The sequence below is a fragment of the Salvia hispanica genome, chromosome 1 (assembly GCF_029641045.1).
Source record: "Salvia hispanica isolate PSC_SH4W2 chromosome 1, Shi_PSC_v1, whole genome shotgun sequence".
NCBI classification, from domain to species: domain Eukaryota; kingdom Viridiplantae; phylum Streptophyta; class Magnoliopsida; order Lamiales; family Lamiaceae; genus Salvia; species Salvia hispanica.
Genome location: NC_142692.1, coordinates 36,286,085 through 36,306,532, shown reverse-complemented (window position 1 = coordinate 36,306,532; position 20,448 = coordinate 36,286,085). Strand labels below are relative to the sequence as shown.

The window sequence follows — 20,448 nt, the reverse complement described above, 5'->3', positions numbered from 1 at the left end:
ACTAATGTAAAGAAACCTGTTAAGTTTGATGGCTTTGTTAGTTTAGTTGCTCTTATAAACTTAGCTTCAATGTGCATGAATCTGATGGGGATGAGCCCCAAACTTATAAGCAAGCTACTAAATCTAAGTTTTGGAACCAGTGGCATAAAGCCATGTTGGAGGAGATGCATTCTTTAAAGGTTAATTTTACTTGGTTACTTGTACCTTTGCCTCCTGGTGCATCTGTGGTAGACTGCAGGTGGCTTTACAAACTGAAAAATGAGGTGGAGGGCCTAAGGTACAGGGCTAGACTTGTGGCTAGGGATTTACTCAACATGAGGGGGTAGATTACACTAAGATCTTTGCTCATGTTGTTAAATTTACCACTGTGAGGTTAATGCTTGCCTTATGTGCTCATTTTGATTGGGAATTAAAACAGATGGATGTTAAGACTGCCTTCTTGCATGGTGACTTAGATAAACCTATTTACATGTAACAGCCTGAAGGTTTTGTTGATCATAAGTTTCCTAATCATGTTTGTTTGTTGAAAAAGGCCCTGTATGGTTTGAAGCAATCTCCCAGGCAGTGGAACATCAAGTTCAATAATTGTATGCATAAGTTAGGTTTTGTAAGAAGTATCTTTGATGCATGTTTGTACATGAAAGATCTTGATACTGTTCCTGTTTTTCTTCTGTTATATGTGGATGATATGTTGATCATGGGTCCTTGTTTGAAAACTATTAAGGCTGTGCAATCTTCTCTGAGTGATAACTTTGACATGAAAGATTTGGGGGATGCTCAGAAAATTCTTGGCATATGCATTGAGAGAGATAGGAAAAATTGTTCTCTTGTCCTGCATCAGGAGCCTTATGTGTACAAAGTGTTGAAGAAATTTAACATGTTTGATGCTAAACCTGCCTCTTGCTGCTCATTTTATGTTGAGTAAAGATTTATGCCCTAAGTCTCAGTTTGATATTGATGCCATGAAGAAAGTCTCCTATGCTAATGCTATTGGATCAGTGATGTACTTGATGGTTAGGACTAGGCCTGACATTGCCTATGCTGTGTCTTGCCTTAGTAGATACATGGCAAATCCTGGTTCTGTCCATTGGGAGGCTTTGAAATGGCTTCTGAGATATCTTAAGCACACTGCCAAGTATGGGCTGTGTTACTCTAAATGTGATGATATTGTCTTACTAACTGGTTTTGTGGATTCCAACTATGCTAATGACAGGGATAAGAGGAAATCTACTACCTCCTATGTGTTTACTGTGAGCAGGTCATGTGTTAGTTGGAAGTCACAGCTGCAGCATATAGTGGCCTTGTCCACTACTGAGTCAGAATATATTGCCATTACTGAGGCAATGAAAGAGGCTGTATGGTTAAAGGGAGTTCTCTCTGAACTTAAGTTTGTGAATGAATCTCCTACTATGTTTTCTGATTCCCAGTCTGCTATTCAGTTATGTAAAAACCCTGTTTTTCATGATAGGACAAAACATATTGATGTGAGATTTCATTACATTAGAGATATTGTTGAAAAATGTGAAATCCTTCTTCAAAAGGTGCACACTGATAAAAACCCAGTTGACATGGGAACTAAATGCTTACCTGTTGATAAATTGCTCACTTGCATTAGGATTTTGCATTTTGATTGTGGTTAGCATGTGCATGTCCCGGGGATAAGCCCTAGTTGACTCTGTGAGCCTTAGCTCTTTGAGATCACTAGGCATGAAAGACTTACAATACTGGTTGGTTTGCCATTGGTAACCTTGTTGTGATCTTGCTAGGCAATACTTTGGTTACTTCCATGACTAATGAGTTTTTTGCTCTCTGGTGTCAGGAACTAACCTTGTGGGCAATGATGAGTTATGCCTTAGCCTATAGCTCAAGATTTGTTTCCTAGAATAAGAGTCCAAGGTGGAGTATGTTGAATATATGTGGACTATTATTGTTGGGCCTGATTTAATTTGTGTTTGGGCCTTTTATCCCTACTGGACTTGGCCCAGAAGCCCAACTGCTTACTCTTCACACCTGGATGGCTGCCACGTGCCTCTTCACTTGGATCCTGCTTCTCGGCCGTTGGATTGAGGGTTTGTGTGTTGTGTTTGTTAAGTGAGAATGAGAGTCGTTTTCTTATTCAGATTCTACACTCTACTCTTTCTCTCTCCACTCTTTGAGACTCTCTGATTTCTCTCTGCTTCTCCGATGGCTTCTCCGGTTGATTCCTTGAGATTCTTCACTGTTCTTGTGTGATTGATCTAGTGTGAGTTGTTGAGAAGACAACTTCTTCGGTTGCTTAGCGTTTGTGAGAACTAGGGTTTCTTCTCTGAGTTGTGTGTGGTGAACTAATCCGGTGTGAAGGGGCAGTGTGGTGGAGGTATTGACGGTGTGAGGGTAGACTCCAGTCAATTCATCGGTGCTCCCTTGGATTCGGTTCTCATTGAATAGATATGGGCTATGTGGCGGGTTCTGAGCCATATTTTGTGATCTATTCTGTTTTGTTTCGTTTCTTTTGTTAGTAATTGTTTAAGATCCGCAAGGATCTGGTTTTGGTGTACTAACAAGTTGATTGAGTGTGCGGGTTTACTAAGGAGTCAAGATTACTCAAGAACCCTATCTAGAACTAGTTACTGTAATTGTAATAGTTGTGAGGGATTTGATTGTAATCTTTGATACATATCAGTCGCGTGGTTGGAGTTTGACTGAGCTCCCACAATGAAGAACAAAGAGTTCTTGGTAATTAGTGAATCCGCTCCTAGTCTGATCCCTACAACATGGTCATAATACGAAGTGCTGAACCATCATGCCAATCATGTTATGATGATGAGAATCATAAGATTGCTGTTATGAGCATGAAATTTTATAAAGTGCCAAAAAAATAAATAGTTAACATAAACTTTTAATTTCGCCTAAATTTGCATTCACGTCGTCATTTAATTACTCCCTCCGTCCCACCACAATGCAATTCTGTATGCAAAAAGGTAGCATCATGCCATTGTCCATTGTGCCTAGACAGTTTCTTAGTTAGGTTAAAGAATCTCGATACTTACGTAAAATCAATGATCGAAATCATAATATCTAGTTAGGTTAAAAAATATGGATACTTCGTACGTAAAATCAATGATCGAAATCATAATATCTAGTGACTAACCCCTTCACTAAAAGATTAAAATTACGATATCAAGTGATTATCTAAACACCTCATAGTTTTGATGCTTCATACGTAAAGTCAATGATCGAAATCACAATATCTAATAATTGATCTCTCTCGCTAAAGAATAGAAACCACAATATCAAGTGATTACCTAAACACTTAGAATAATAGAAATCATAGATAGCCAACTCAAAATTTGAGACTTATTCCCTCACTAAAGGATCGAAACCACGATATCAACTCAAAATTTGAGACTTATTCCCTCACTAAAGGATCGAAACCACGATATAAAGTGACTACCTAACACCTCGAACGATAAAAATTATAAAATAGCTAAATCAAAATTTGATTGAAAGTAAAATAACTAAGAAGAGTAGCTACAGGGATGGAATAACTAGTCTTAAAAAAAATCAAACATGCTCAAAATCAAGGATCAAATCTCTTACCGTACATTTTATTAAAAATTGAATAAGTTTTAAGAACAACACGTGTAACCTTGAAATAGTAGTATCGAAAAAGGAAGTGAGGCATGATTTTATTTGTATGAATTCTAATTTTGGGCTGACACGTGGAGTGATGCAGACTGCGACAAGAATCAAGATAACTTTAAATAGTTTAACATAGTACACTTACTAGATTACACGCGTTGCCCAAATACAGGAAGAGAAGTAACCAAAAGATATTTTGTTTGCAAAATGGGAGCACATATATCGCGCATGTGGCGAATTAGCTAAGACTCTAAGAGCTACTTATATTTGTCCTTGAATTCCCAATTTTTTTATTTTCCTGTATTCTTTTTATCAGCAACTAAAGGACTAATCTTCATCCCAACGATTAGCGTATTAAGTGGTAGGAGATTAGCCAAATGGTTGCATACAGCTAAAGGAACAACCCTGGTCCCAATAATCAGCTAACGCACTAAATAGGAGGGACTGATCAATTTGTTTACTCCATTCACATGGTCATACTACGAAAATGTGTTGAACCATCATGCCAATCATGTTGATTCGAATTCCCAACTTTTAGTATAGGATGAGAATCATGAGATTGCTGTTACGAGCCTGAGTTCTTATAAAGTGCCAAAAAAATAAATAGTTCACCTAAATTTTAATTTCGCCTAAATTTTGTATTCACGTCGTCATTTAATTACGAAATTTTAACTTTTGAGGTGTCAAACAATATGCGAACAGTGTTAGTGAACAAAAAAATTTAGGGGTCGAATTTCACTATTCACCTATGGGCCGGGAATGTCTTGCTAGTAAAACTGAGAGTGGCTTTATTTTATTTTTTGGCCCAACCCAACTATAGTCAGCTTTTAAAATAATTAATTGTTAGAATTTTGATAAATGGATACTCCCTCCGTCCTAGAAAGATTGTCCCACTTTATTTTTTTACTCGTTTTGCGAAAATTATAATAAATAGGTAAAGTTGAAATAGAGTAAAATAAGAGAAAGAATAATATAGGTAAGACTATTCTCTACATTATTCTCTTTTACTTTACTTTCTCTCTACTTTAACTATGTATTATTATTTTTGCAAAGCAAGTGTGAAAAAGGAAATGGTACAATCTTTATGGGACGGAGGGAGTATTTCAGAGTGGGCCTTCTTCAGTTGGGCCCATATATTGATCCCTCATCAGTCCATGTAGGCCCATATCCAACTATTCTGCAGGTTTAAACAATGCAGACTTTAGTTTGTAAGTAACAAGAAATGGAGTTTAAATTTGAATATACTGCACTATATGACTTGACATTTCAATAGAAATCATATACTGCACTATTTAGAAATATTTCTTTGTATGCAACATTAATGGAACATTTGTTCCCATGAATGAGTAAAATAAACTAAGATTGACTCACTTATTTAGTTTAGTGTTTGCAATGGTAAACTGAAAGACTTTGATTAATATATAAAAAAGAAAAAGTTACTTAACTTAAATATAATCAGGCAAAATTGCATAGAACTTCTAAGGGATATAAAATGTGAAACATAACAAACATTATTAAACAAACATGATGAAATTTTACCAATAAAAGAAAAAAAGAAACGGCCATTTTAGATGTAAACATGTGGCATCTGATTTTGTGGATATTCGATTGCTGAAGATTAAATCATTGCTCGAAACCAACTTATCTGAAATTACCCAAAACCAATGTCGTCAGTCAGATAGGATAATACAAGACTCACAACCCATATCTCAAGAGTTCCGAAACCCGGCCGAACAACATTCACAAGACACACTGATACGATGAGACTCGTATCTGCACGATCAGCAGCAAGGGTTGCCGAAGAGGGGAGATTTTCTCCGTCGAGCAGCCGCTGACCTCTAGGTTTTTTTTGTAGAAAAAGAGATTGCTTGCGGGATAATTAAACGGAACGATATAAGCAGGGGATATTCAGTGTTGTTGATGGATGTTTCAATGAACAGAAGCCCTATTTGTAGTATTATCTAAGGTTCAACTCGATCATTTCGGGAAAGAACCAATAAAAAAACCTGAAATGGAGCGTATAGTACGGTTGACCCAAAAATTCTTAAAAATAAAATATTCAATAAAAATAAATAATTAAAATAACTCAAAATATTTGGAGACATAATCTCCAAACCACGCAGGCTTTCTTCTGCTGCCTCTTCGATCTTCTCGGCTCCTCGTGCTCTTCTCCTTCGCTGGTTTCGTTCGTCGCTGCTCCTATGAGCCAAAGCATTCACATCTTCCCCTCCGCACTTCCCGTCTTCCGCTGCTGCTTGGGCCGCCCCCTCCTTCGCCGTGATCCCTCTCGAACGCCGACAGCTTCACCAGCGGCAGCAGCTCCTTCCTACCTCCGCCGCCGCTGCTGCTTGCGCCGCCCGTGAGGCCGAGGAAGTCCCTGGTCAACAAGTCGCCGCCGCCGCCCCTCTGCCACGCCATGCTGGAGGAGGGCCCCACCGCGGCCGCCCTCTGGAGGAGCGCGGTGGCCGACAACGCGGCTGCCGCGTCACTCCCCATGCCTTGGTAGAGTTGGGTGCTAGGGTATGCTCAGCATGGGAGAGGTGGTGGTGGTGGTGCTGAGGTCCCCACGGCTGGCCGAATTGGTGGTGGTGGCCCGGGGAGTAGGAGAGGATGTTTGGCGGGTTGAAGAGGTAGGGTTGGGTGGCGGCAGGGGCAAGGACGGGGGCTGGGGCGGGGGCCGGGGCAAAGTCAGGGCTTGGTTCCAAGATGGAGTTTGTGACAGCAGAGAGCCTTGCACTTTCTTCAGCCAATGCATCACAAAATACCTTGTGGTTCATGAAGCTATCCTTCCTATACCAAATTAAAATAAAAATATTAGTATAAAAATTTAGTAAACAAAGAAATAGTTTGACATGACCATTAATTTGTTTCAAATACTCCTAGTAGAGAACTCAATATCCAATTACTTGCACAAACAAGAAAGTGATGAAATAACCAAATTGGGTAGTGATAAGTTATTTCACTCGATTGATTAAACACAAAACAAGGCTGAAATATCAAATGAAAGTGTGTATTATGTCATATAATAGTATTAATGAAATTAAACGTGTGAAATATGGGGGTGAGTGTAGAAAGGCACAAATCCTCTTTAATAATGACTATATGGGGCCAATTAGTCTTGTGGGCCAAGCTAGTGCATTTCATGTGCTACCATTTCATACGCAGTAGCTTGTTCATGCACAAACACACACACACATAAAATTTCGAAAAACACACAACACAAGGTTTTTTAGAACAATTGCTGAGACTGTATCAACAAAAGTATTCAAGCTTCCATAACTTTCTTTTAGAACTATTGATGAGACAATCATCATTGTTTTTTAGACTCCTTTTTATAGTACACACAATTAGCAAAAGTTGAGAAAGAAGAGACAGACATTTGCATGCAAAAAGAAGAGACAGACATTTGCATGCAAATGCAGGTTTGCCCCTGTCCCACATTTCAAAACTCCCAAAAAAACAAATTTCTTGCAAATTACATCGATTTATTTAGAACACAATCATACACGTTGGCCATCATATGCTTATAGTATAACTAAAACAACAAAAACCCACTTTAAAAAATAGAATCTTTCAAAGAAATGAAACATGTGATTAATCATCATTTTGGGGGAAAAAATTTTATCGGAAAAAACCATTAAATACGATTAAATTCTAGTCTGTCCCGCAACTTTAGAAATCAATTAAAAAAATCATGAAGTTTAGATCTGTGCGTCTAGATCTGATGATGATTTTCACCAAATGAAACATTTTTCTTAATAAATAGACGACATCATTTTTCACCAAAAGTTTTTTTTTTTTGGCACGAGGAAATCAAAACTGCACTGATTTGCACGAACAACAAGAGTTAAAGAATTTAATACAAATCCAAACACAAATTTGCATAAATAGCAAGAATTTAATCAAGCACTTCTCGAGTCGCATCGGTACTCTCGAGTACTCGCAGGTCTTCGAGTGAGCTTTCCAATCCGACTGCACGGCGTAGATCTTCGAGCACTTCTCGCATTTCCATTTCGCCGTACTTCCGGCAGTAGTGCTTCTCGATCCCTGTGAGGTCCCCTAGCGCACGAAGGCTCCGGGCAGACATACGCCCTCTTGCGAGCCTCCTTCGTGCTCCGCTGCTTCAGCTTCCACGGCAGATTGTGGCCCCTCCTGGTGCAGCTGAAGATTCTGATCCCTCTGGAAACCCTTGTTGCAGATCTCGCACACGAACCTGTTCGCCGTCATTAAGGTTTTGGGCGACAACGCGATCACCTCCGTGTCCGGATCTACATGCACGGGCGGGCATTCAGTTCATTAGATAAGATCGTAGGCGGACGCAAAAAATAATATTTGTAGGGCTATGTTTATTGCATTTTGTTTAATTTTTTAAATATGTTAGATTATTAATAGGAGCGTTACATAGTAATTTATGTTAAATTCGGACGAATATAAAAAAAACACTAAAAAAAATTCTAATTTTAGAAAATACTATATGCGATAGGCTAAAATAGTAAACATGACAATTGAATGACCGATTATTCAAAAATGGGAAAAACACACAGTTACACGTGTGTTCGCGTGCGAGTTACTTATCAGGGTTTCCAGGTAGGTTTCTCTTCTTCTTGGGCTTGACCTGAGGGGGGGCCAGGGCGGAATTCAGAAGCATTGAATTTAAGGTGCCGATATCGCGATTAGAGCATCCGCAGCGGTTTGAAAATCTCGTCCGTCCGTCCGTCCGTGCCGCTGAGCACGAGCTCGTCCGTCCGTGCCACCGGCACGGCGCTGCTCTTAGCTAAGAGCACGTCCGTGCCGCTGAGCAGCCATACGTGGCGTCTTCTTATTGGCCAACGGCATAGCCGTTGGAAAATTCGATTTTTTAAAAAAAAAAATTCATATATAATTCAAAATAATACCAAAAAAAAAAAAAATTTGGATTCCCAAAAAAATAGAGCCGTTTATAGACGTTTTTTTTTGGATTTTTGTGATTTTTTTTTATTCCAAAATCATCTATAAATACACACATTCATCATCCACTTTTCACATCAAATTATCTCTCATTCATACTTTTTCATACTAAATCATCTACATCTTCCTCTCTCACCCAAACTCTCTTTAAAAAATTCAAAAATGGATTTCACCAATCTCATTGCGGAAGCGGAGCGCGAAGAACAAGAATATTATGAACAATATCATGCCGCCTATGAAGCCTATGTCGCCGCCAATACCCCCGCCCTCCTCCTCAACCAACTAGAGCAAAACGTCGCTACATCCCTCGTGATCGAGAGAGAGCCCATTAAAGGCTCGTTGCCGACTATTTTTCCGACCAGCCACGGTATCCAGAAGATTACTTTCGGCGCCGTTTTCACATGTCAAAACGATTGTTTATGCGTATTGTCAACACATTGTCCACCCGCGTTGAATATTTTCAAGAAGGTGCAGACGCAACCGGTCGGCAAAGTCTCACGGCGTTGCAAAAGTGTACTTGTGCCATCCGACAACTTGTTACTGGGCAAACGGCTGACCTCTTCGACGAGTATTTGCATGTCGGTGAGTCAACTGGAATCCTATGCCTCAAGAATTTTTGCAACGGCGTTCGTTCTGCTTTCGGCGAGGAATTCCTTCGGGCACCCACCACCGACGATTGTCAACGGTTGCTTCGTCTTCACGAAACAGCCCACGGTTTTCCCGGTATGCTAGGCAGCATTGGCTGCATGCATTGGAAGTGGAAGAATTGCCCGACTGCTTGGAGGGGGCAACACTTAAGCGGCCACAAAGGTGGCGGCCCAACGGTTATCCTTGAAGCGGTCGCCGACTACCGCCTATGGATTTGGCATGCATATTTCGGTGTTGCCAGATCCAGCAACGACTTGAACGTGTTATATTCTTCACCACTCTTCGATGATGTTTTGAATGGTGTAGCACCGGCGATTGACTTCACCGTCAACGGAAATGCATACCACATGGGTTACTATCTCGCTGATGGTATCTACCCAAGGTGGTCGACTTTCGTGAAGTTGTTCAGCAATCCACAAGAGCAAAGACGGATTCTTTTTGCGCAGCGTCAAGAGTCTGCTCGGAAAGACGTCGAAAGAGCTTTTGGTGTTCTTCAAGGCCGATTCAACATTGTGAAGTCCCCTTCTCGGCTTTGGTACGTTAAGAATATCGCCGACATCATGTACACGTGTATTATCTTGCATAACATGATTATAGCTGACGAAGGACCGATGGCGGGTAACTTTTACGACGAGGATGAAGCTGGAAGCTCAACCGCGAGGTCTCCCCCACGCCGAGGTGTGCATACGACGGTGAATGAGAGGATGGAAAGAAGACACACAATGCGCGATACAAGAGCCCACACTGAGCTACAAAAAGATCTATCAAATCACATTTGGGCGAAATTCGGCAACGAGTAGTGTAATTTTTAATTTTTAGGATTTTATTTGTGTAATTTTTAATTTTTAGGATTTTGATTATGTAATTTTTAATTATTTTGTAATTTGTAATAGTATTTCGGATATTTTAATGCATTTTAATACTGTGGAAATGTTTTTATTTAAATTGAATAATAGAATGGTGGGACCCTTGAGCTTGTCCTTAGCTAAGAGCACGGATGTGGGTGTTGTGCTCTTAGCTAAGGAAGTAAAAGTGGGTCCGGGCCCACTTCCGTGCTCTTAGCTAAGAGCACGGATGGGGATGCTCTTAACCCTAGCACGGCTGCCGTTTTCGATTTTAATTCGGAATTGCCATCGGAAACATGTTGGGGTTTGTATACTAAAAGATGCTTCGAGCGTACATGCCTTTGTACAGTCAGCTTGTGCATGTATACGAGAAACGCCACGTCCACTTGTTTACCTAATTATGAGAATAAATAATATAATATAATGGTTTATTATTGAAATATGATAAACAAGTCTAAGGTTTTTTACTAAGAAGGTCAAGTAGGGAAATTCGATGAATCTCCTCATGAGTTTCCAGTAGGGGACTTGGCCAGATCTAGTAAGAAGAAAAACGTATTTACAACCTAGATAGGCTTTGGCTACCTATTGGTACGGTTGCGGTGTTTGTGATAATTCTCTCTTACCTAAGAAGAGATTAGTAACACCGGTGTGGTAAAGCACTGAAAGGATCTAATCCGAAATGTATTCTTTATTGCTATCTACTGAAAGAATATATTTCAGAAAGTTTAGTATTTTCTAGTCTATGATATTAATATCAATATTGTTTATTCAATCAAACGCCACTTTGACTTATCAATATGTGAGAGTTTGTACGTAACTCAAGTTCATGATATCTTGGGTGGTAGTAATTGAATAACGTGAAGGTATTGGAATATTATTTCATAGAATTCGCGTGCCCAGTGTGGTATGATTAAATCCCTAAGGGGTGATCCCCAAGAGGTGTTTGAAAGAGGAATTTATTATTCAGAAAACTGCGCAGTTAGAATTTATTCCACGAATAATAAATAAAGTTTCAAACTAGAAAAACTCTTTGGAGAATTAATTTAATTCTAGTCACATAGCAGACAAAAAAATTAAATTGACGGATCAAGATAATCTTAAACGCGGGAAATATTATAAAATAAAATGGACCCAAGTTATTTGTAATTTGGTGATTTAAGTGGGAGTGCAATATTATTCTTTAGTGGAACAAAATAATATTCCATTGATAATATATTAAATCATGGGTCATTTGATTTAATTAGTAATTTATCTAATGGGTGAGCCCAACACTTAAGTCATTCCATGGATCCCCTTACTAGCCCAATAAGGTCCACTATAAATAATAAATGTAAGGGAAACCCTAGCACACAATCCTAGACACACTAAACCCTAACCCGAGCCGCCAAAATCGGCGCCTCCTCTCTCTCTCACTTGGTCTCGATTTTCGTGCCTAGCACGTGGGAGAATTAGGGTTTTGATTATTGTTCTTGATCTATCCTAATTCATAGGATTAGATCTAGACAATTTGGTGTTTGTATTGGGTTCCCCTAGATCCATTCAAAGTTATTTAATTGGTTTTCTAAGATCCGCTCACACGGATGGAGAAACAAGGACGAGGGAATAGTACGGAAGATTCGTGGTCGATAAACCAAGGATCTCCGGGTGGTGCAGCTAGCAACGTCAATCCAATGATGGATTATGAGGTAACAATCGAATCTACATCGAATATGCATGATTTTGTGTTTATTTGATGTTATATCTATAGATCTATGTAAATTGCATGAAATTGGAGTCGAATGCATAATTAACTAAATAGATCCATTCTAGGACCTGTTTGGTTTCCGTGTCTTCCGCTGCGGTAGTCCCAACAACTGGTATCAGAGCCATTTTTTAGGCTCTGATTATGTATTTGATTAATTGAATTTTTCGAAAATTATAGTGTAAGAACTTGGGATTTTCGAAAATAATGCAATGTGTGTTGGATCTATGTTTTTCTTGATTTTATTTTTGGATCTATGATATGATGTTCTAGATCGATGAAAGAATATTATGAATCTTGAATTTTATTCAAGTTTTTCACAAAAATATTCTAGATCTATGATGAACATCATTAGATCTATATATTCTAAGTAATATGTACTAGATTATATGTTTGATGATTACATATATGTATGTTTAAGTGAATATATGTTTTTGAATCAAGAAATAAAGTGGTCCATGATTGAATACTTGGATCGATGAAAGAATATTATGAATCTCGAATTTTATTTGAGTTTTTCACAAGAATATTATAGATCTAAGCAAGTATTCATAGATCTATAGTTTTATGTTCTTAATATGCAAGAATAATTTAAATTGCTAAATGCTAGATGTTTAAATATGCATATTTGATATGAACATAAAAGATTGTTACAAATTAAGAAACGATTAATTAAGATTTAAGATCGCGGTCAAGCGTAGCGACCGCGATTAATCGAGTTAATTAAAAATCGAAAAAAAAAAAAATTTAACTAGGGTTTCGAAAAACCCTAGCTTCACGCCGACCGGGAATCGCGACGGAGAAGGAGCTTGGGGCGGCGGCAGGCGATGGTCGTCGACCAGAGGGAGCTCCAGTCCAGTGGGAGAGGCGGCAGAGCTGTCGGAGGCGCGTCGGATCGATCTCGATCCGACGGCGTGGGCCTCCGGCGGCTGCTGCAGCGGCTGTCTGACGACGACGGCGCTGGAGGCGACGAATCGGCGAGGCGGCGGCGCTGGAGGCGCGTCGGGTCTGCCAAGATCCGGCGACGTGGGCCTCCTTCGTCGCTGCAGAGGCTGATCGACGCTTGCGGTGGCCAAACTCAGCGTTTCTAGGCAACGGCGGCGGTGGCGTGCGGTGGCTCCAGGTGGCGGTTGACGGTGGAGCAGTGCTCGACGTGCAGAGGCGGCGGCGGGGTCAGACGCGGCAGCAGCCGCTGCTGCGAGGCCCGGTGGCGGCCCAAACCCTAATTAGGGTTTTGGTCGCGTCGTCTCGTTCTTTGTTTTTCGTGTTTTCGTTTCGTTTCTTAACACACAAGCTATTTATAATTGTGGTTTAAAATTCTAAACCTAGAATAATTAAAATATCTTGTAGGAATTAGAATGATTTTGCAATTAAGTCAAGATTCTAATTTAAAGAGAATAATTGTCTTCTTTAATTTTGCCAATTGGAATAATTAGTCAAATAATTGATTAAATTTGTTAATTAGTTGATTTTGGTGGATTATTTCCATCTAGATAATATCATGATAATTAACATAAGGAAATTCAATATTTATTTTATCTAATTTTTGGCTTTTCCTTAATTGGATGGAATTTTAAAGAATATTCTCTTAATATGCTTTCATGTTTTAATTTTAAGGTTTAATTGAAATAGTCTTTATTTTAATTGGTGTGTTATGGAATTATTTCCTAGATATATACCTAAGGAAAAGACATGAGTTTTTCAATTATTTTTAAAACCTTTAAAATTTTCGAAAATTACATGTATAATAATTGGATGGATTTTAATTGGAATCCTATTCCTAGTTTGAATTTTGTCTTTAATATGATGTAGGTGAATTTTACTTCATCTAGATAACATCGGCTTAATTAAAGAAGTGAAAAATTCATTTAGCATTAACATGCTACTTAAATCCTAAATTATTAAAGTGTTAAATAATTAATTGGATTTTAATTGGAATTCAATTCCTAGTTTAATTTGAATTTTATCTTTAATTTTGATGAAGATGAATTTGTTTCATCTAGATAACATCAAATGTGATTTAAAGATATGAAAATTCATAGAGCATTAATTTTGCTATTAAAATCCTTAATTATTTATTAAGTTGAATTTTGTCTTTAATTTTGATGAAGGTGAATTTTATTTCATCTAGAAAACATCATTTTGAATTAAAGATGTAATAAGATTCTTCTTGTCATGTGATTTTATGAAAGCTATGAGAAATTTAGTTCTCAAATTTAATTGGTGTGTTTTCAAATGGATTTAGTCTTAATTGGATAAATGCGGATTTATATATCCAAGTGGGCATTTTAAATTGAGACTTAGCTAATCTTTTATGATATACACCTAGACATTAATTTTAGGATAAGGATGGATTAATTCTATCTAAGTAAATCCTAATAGTATTAAAAGGTGATTCTAATAATCAAGATACGTTATTTTAAATAATAATGTATGATTGTTTAAGATTGGACTTAATGTCTAGATAATCTTGTTTATGTGAAGATGGAATTTTAATTCTATCTATTTATTTTAGATGCTTAATTAAATGATCAAGTTTCGTCATTATGTTTATGTGAACCTTTTGTAAATGTGTTTACATGTTTTATTGATAAATGATGGATATTTAATTTGAGTTATGATTTTATTTGTTAAAATCTAGTTTAACTCGTGCATCTCCTTTGTACTTATTGCCTTGCATGCATAGCTAGTACATGTTTAATTATTCTTTGAGTGTGGATATCTGCCTTATCTGCTTAAGTAATAATAAAACTATTAAAACCACCAACAAGAAAATATGAAGCGATAATTACAACACGTTTGTATATGGCCTCCATAAAATTGGTCTTAGTGCGAAGTAGTGACCGGCCTGTATTTACGGGAGGAACATTACCAGTTCGTAAGTTTTGACTTCTCTAGATAAAGGTTATTAAAATTGTAGAATTAGTTTTTCAGTAATATCGCGACTGGTCTTTACCGGAGCAATATCGCTGCGAAATTATAAGGATTGTATTTTAATAATGCTTAGAGGGAGCTATAGGAGGAGGTGCTTGTCCGGTTCGACCTTTCTTTAGAGGAGTTCACGCACAAGTAAAGAATCCTTAGTGCTTAATTTTATGGTTATACGCTTTAGCAGTGTTAGTCAGCCATGCCATTCTTATGGTCTCTGGACTATCTGTCGACATTGTGGCCAGTAAAAATAATGAATTTCTTGCATGAATAAGACTCGGCTTCCTCGTAGAAGAACGTTTGTGCTTGATTTTTGTGGATGTAAAATTGATGAATTGTTTTGTGGTTATTTGCAATTCCTTGAAATTTTACATGTTTATATTATTGGTATTTGTTTTCAGCTTGAACGAAAGATGATTGACACTTGGGATATTTATTATGCCATACTTAGTTCAAGGAAGCGTGACTCTGAATTGTTTAAGGAATGGAAAAGTAAGCTTGATGTTGATCGTTTGATCAATGACTTGAGGTTGATTCTCAGCAACAATCGTCCGCCCACATACCATATACAAGGAGAGGACAAGGAGTTTCGTGATCAGTGGCATACCGCGGAATGTCATCTCAAGGGCTTCCTTTTAGCCGGTGTTGGCAATGCCCTTGAGAGGTTTGACAAACCCAAAAGGCCGTTGGTCAACAAGCCCAAGTGGTTTGAAGAAAAGTCCTCTAAGGTAAGAGCTGGTCGCGCTGTGGAACATTTAAGGAGTGAGGTATTGGAAGAGGGCCATGATGTGGGCAAATATGTCCTAGTCATGCATGGCTATTTCCATGAACTTCTATTATCGGGGGGGAAAGTTGACCCAGAAACCCAGAAGATAATCATCCTTGATGGGCTTCCAGATAGCTTTAATGAAGTCAGAGATGAAATTTTGTTTAGCGACAAAACGTTTTCAATTCTGGAACTTTATAACAAGCTTGTGAATGCTCAAACTGAGATGAGAAAAAGGGGTGGACTTTTGAGATGATCATGTTCAAGTCAGAAGAGTTTATTTTTGCTTTTATGTTTACATTGTTGAATTTTAAGAGTTTTTGATATTGTTTGGTTTTGATATCATATGGATTATTGATATGGAATTTTATTCCTAGTTTATCAATTGTGTTTTTGGATTATCGATGTCATTTTATAATGCTTGCATTATTAGATAAATGAAGTTTTGATTATCCAATTATTTATGACATCAAATGTAATATGGTTAATATCAAAATGTTTACTTGTGATTAAATTTGTTGATTCAATTATTATGAAGGTTTCTTCTAGAAATATTGATTATTAAGTTTCTTTAATCCTTAAGTCTTTTGAACCATTATTTTGTTGATGAGTCAATAGAACATTAATGTTCGACATGGATTCAATACAAAATAAAATGATCTAATGATCGCGTTTGTTCAAATAAAGGTGTAAGAAAAATAATCACAATAATTGATTACAAGACAAGTAAATTAAATTCAACTAGAGACAAGATAAGTATTTATTATAAATACTAGAAATTCTTGTGTAGTAAATATAGTGTGCACATTAAAATAATTTTAATGTTCCAAGCCAAGAGTTGACTATTTAATTAGTTATTGCTTTATTTATTTTGTTGTGAAAGTGATAATTAAAATAGTGAGAGCTTTTCTTAAATGAATGAATAAATTCTAAGTGTTTAATAAGAGCTTCATAGCTCATTTTATTAAACTAGGATGAATTTAACTCCAAGCACTATTTAAATTGTTTTAATAGCCTTAAAGAATATTGAGACTAGTATTTTTCTACTTTTAAAAGTGGGAGCTAAATTTTGTCTCATAGAATATTCATAAATGGAATTAAGGTAATGTTTGATAGAGTTAAATGGGTTCACACCCTAGAATGAAAGAAGTGATGAATTGCACACTTTCTAAGACTCTAATAACATTAAAAGACATTTCCAAGTTAGCTATTAAAATTAGAATTGCTTTTGGATTTCCAAAGAAAGTATTTCTAAAGATCACAACAAATGGTTAAATAAATGAACTTGGAATTTATGACTATAAAACAAAGAATGCAATCATTCGGTTTTATTTTGTCATAAGGACTAATTTCCAATTAGTCATTGTGATGAGGTAATTATGTTCATGCATAAATTTACATCACAAGTTATATAGCAAGGTACCAAGTTGACTTGGTATTATATAATTAAAGTTTTGGGAATCATATTCGACATGATTAAAAACTTTATATTTGCTATAAGTATTCTACTTTAATTAGTAGAAATTCAGAAGGATCAAAATAGTGGATTTTGATAGAGGAATATGCATAAGTGCACTTGAGAAAGGCACATAAAATTATTCCACTGGATCAAAGGGCCTAGAAATAATTTGATCAAATAATCGTGCTCCTTAGCAAGAATTAAGGTTATAAATTACAAGTATATTTTCGTTTTATGTACTCTAGCAAACTATGTTGGTAGATTCTTTTAAAGAATTATAGTTTTGAGCACATAGTGGCCAAAGCCTGCTTTGAGTATAAGTGGGAGAAAATGTGTGTGAATGTGTAGCACAAGGCCAATAAAGCGGTTGGTATACTCGAAAGCATCCTTAGAGTATAAGTGGGAGATTGTTGGGGTTTGTATACTAAAAGATGCTTCGAGCGTACATGCCTTTATACAGTCAGCTTGTGCATGTATACGAGAAACGCCACGTCCACTTGTTTGCCTAATTATGAGAATAAATAATATAATATAATGGTTTATTATTGAAATATGATAAACAAGTCTAAGGCTTTTTACTAAGAAGGTCAAGTAGGGAAATTCGATGAATCTCCTCATGAGTTTTCCAGTAGGGGACTTGGCCAGATCTAGTAAGAAGAAAAACGTATTCACAACCTAGATAGGCTTTGGCTACCTATTGGTACGGTTGCGGTGTTTGTGATAATTCTCTCTTACCTAAGAAGAGATTAGTAACACCGGTGTGGTAAAGCACTGAAAGGATCTAATCCGAAATGTATTCTTTATTGCTATCTACTGAAAGAATATATTTCAGAAAGTTTAGTATTTTCTAGTCTATGATATTAATATCAATATTGTTTATTCAATCAAACGCCACTTTGACTTATCAATATGTGAGAGTTTGTACGTAACTCAAGTTCATGATATCTTGGGTGGTAGTAATTGAATAATATGAAGGTATTGGAATATTATTTCATAGAATTCGCGTGCCCAGTGTGGTATGATTAAATCCCTAAGGGGTGATCCCCAAGAGGTGTTTGAAAGAGGAATTTATTATTCAGAAAACTGCGCAGTTAGAATTTATTCCACGAATAATAAATAAAGTTTCAAACTAGAAAAACTCTTTGGAGAATTAATTTAATTCTAGTCACATAGCAGACAAAAGAATTAAATTGACGGATCAAGATAATCTTAAACGCGGGAAATATTGTGAAATAAAATGGACCCAAGTTATTTGTAATTTGGTGATTTAAGTGGGAGTGCAATATTATTCTTTAGTGGAATAAAATAATATTCCATTGATAATATATTAAATCATGGGTCATTTGATTTAATTAGTAATTTATCTAATGGGTGAGCCCAACACTTAAGTCATTCCATGGATCCCCTTACTAGCCCAATAAGGTCCACTATAAATAATGAATGAAAGGGAAACCCTAGCACACAATCCTAGACACACTAAACCCTAACCCTAGCCGCCAAAATCGGCGCCTCCTCTCTCTCTCACTTGGTCTCGATTTTCGTGCCTAGCACGTGGAAGAATTAGGGTTTTGATTATTGTTCTTGATCTATCCTAATTCATAGGATTAGATCTAGACAATTTGGTGTTTGTATTGGGTTCCCCTAGATCCATTCAAAGTTATTTAATTGGTTTTCTAAGATCCGCCCACACGGATGGAGAATCAAGGACGAGGGAATAGTACGGAAGATTCGTGGTCGATAAACCAAGGATCTCCGGGTGGTGCAGCTAGCAACGTCAATCCAATGATGGATTATGAGGTAACAATCGAATCTACATCGAATATGCATGATTATGTGTTTATTTGATGTTATATCTATAGATCTATGTAAATTGCATGAAATTGGAGTCGAATGCATAATCAACTAAATAGATCCGTTCTAGGACCTGTTTGGTTTCCGTGTCTTCCGCTGCGGTAGTCCCAACAAAACATTGCTATTTATATTTTTGGGGGCAGAGGGAGACGAATAATTTAGTTGAATTGTGACAAAAGAAGAAGCAAAATATTGAGATTTAAAGAAAAAATAAAAATTGGTAGGCTTACTACATTTTGGTTAAACGTATATTTTTAAATAATTTAGACTATTAATAGGGGCATTGCATAGTAATTTATGTTAAATTCGCACGGACATAAATTTTTTTAAAAGAAAAGCACTGAAAAAAATTAGTTTTAGAAAATAATATATGCGATAGGCTAAAATAGTAGACATGACAATTGAACGGCCGATTATTCAAAAATGGGAAAAACATGCAAATACACATGTGTGTGTGTGCGTGCGAGTTACTTACCGGGGTTTCCGGATAGGTTTCTCTTCTTCTTCGGCTTGACCTGAGGGGGGGTGGGGGCGGGGGCGGTGATGGTTGTGGAATTCGACATCATAGAATTTAAGGTGCCGATATCGCGATTAATCCTAGCACGACTGCCGTTTTCAATTGGATTCGGAATCGCCATCGGAAACATTGTTATTTCTATTTTTGGTGGGCGGAGGGAGACGAATAATTTTTAGTTGAATTGTGACAAAAAAAAGAAACAAAATATTGAGATTTAAAGAAAAAAATATTTGGTATTTTGTGAGTGAAGAGAAGCTCCTCTAACAAACCCTCATTGAAGCACCACTCATGAAATAGCTAAATCCCACCTGAAAATTTAATGCAGCTGAGGAGTAATATATTCTCGATGAATTCACATAAATATTTTGTTAAATATGGAAATAAGACCAAAACAAAATTGAAAACAAAAACTAATAGTAGAATCTAACTCTCTGAATCACTGTCTTAAACTATCTAATTTTGGTTGCTTCTTCTCCTTGTATTTTTCTGCTACACAATTCAAATATCTCTCTCTCTCTTGAAATTGAATCAATTGATCTCTCATCTCTTTGGAAGGTATCGAATTATTAAACAACCAACCATAATACTATATAATTAACTAAAATTTGAAAATAACAACATAAAAAGTTAATGTTCATCCAATTATAAATCCTACTAATTGGTAAATATATAATTCTAGGAATTTAAATCTCAAACCTTTTACTTTATTGAAAACTAGACTTAATATAAGTTTTCAATAATTAATGTCTCAAATTAGAAAAATTTAAAAGTTTTGACATTATTAAAACACTTAATTAGAAAAGTTGAATCTAATTGCGACAAGTTCCAAATTTTGGGATTTAACGTGTAATTGATCACATTTATAAATGAAAAAAAAATAAAAAAAAATAAAACTTTGAAGGAAAAAATTGATTAATACTACAAATAACAGTGGTTAAATGCCGAGTTTCTGCACATAGCACCTAAATTTTGTTGAATATATGATTTAATATGTTTTGCCATTTCTATTTTCCATGAAAATTGAATTTATTGTGGTGATATCTTCTTATCTCAATCAATTAATTATATGCTTATCTATTTGTTTTTTTTTCTTCTTATCCCATCCCTAGAGTGCACTATTTAATT

At 36.6% G+C, this 20,448-nt stretch overlaps 2 pseudogenes; one reads left to right on the top strand and one right to left on the bottom strand.

Moving 5' to 3' along the window:
* The first annotated feature begins 962 nt into the window (after positions 1-962).
* Positions 963-1,863, top strand: LOC125220788 (secreted RxLR effector protein 161 pseudogene; annotated as a pseudogene).
* Positions 1,864-7,523: 5,660 nt separating this feature from the next.
* On the bottom strand, positions 7,524-19,453 carry LOC148933701 (zinc finger protein ENHYDROUS pseudogene; annotated as a pseudogene).
* Positions 19,454-20,448: the final 995 nt, after the last annotated feature.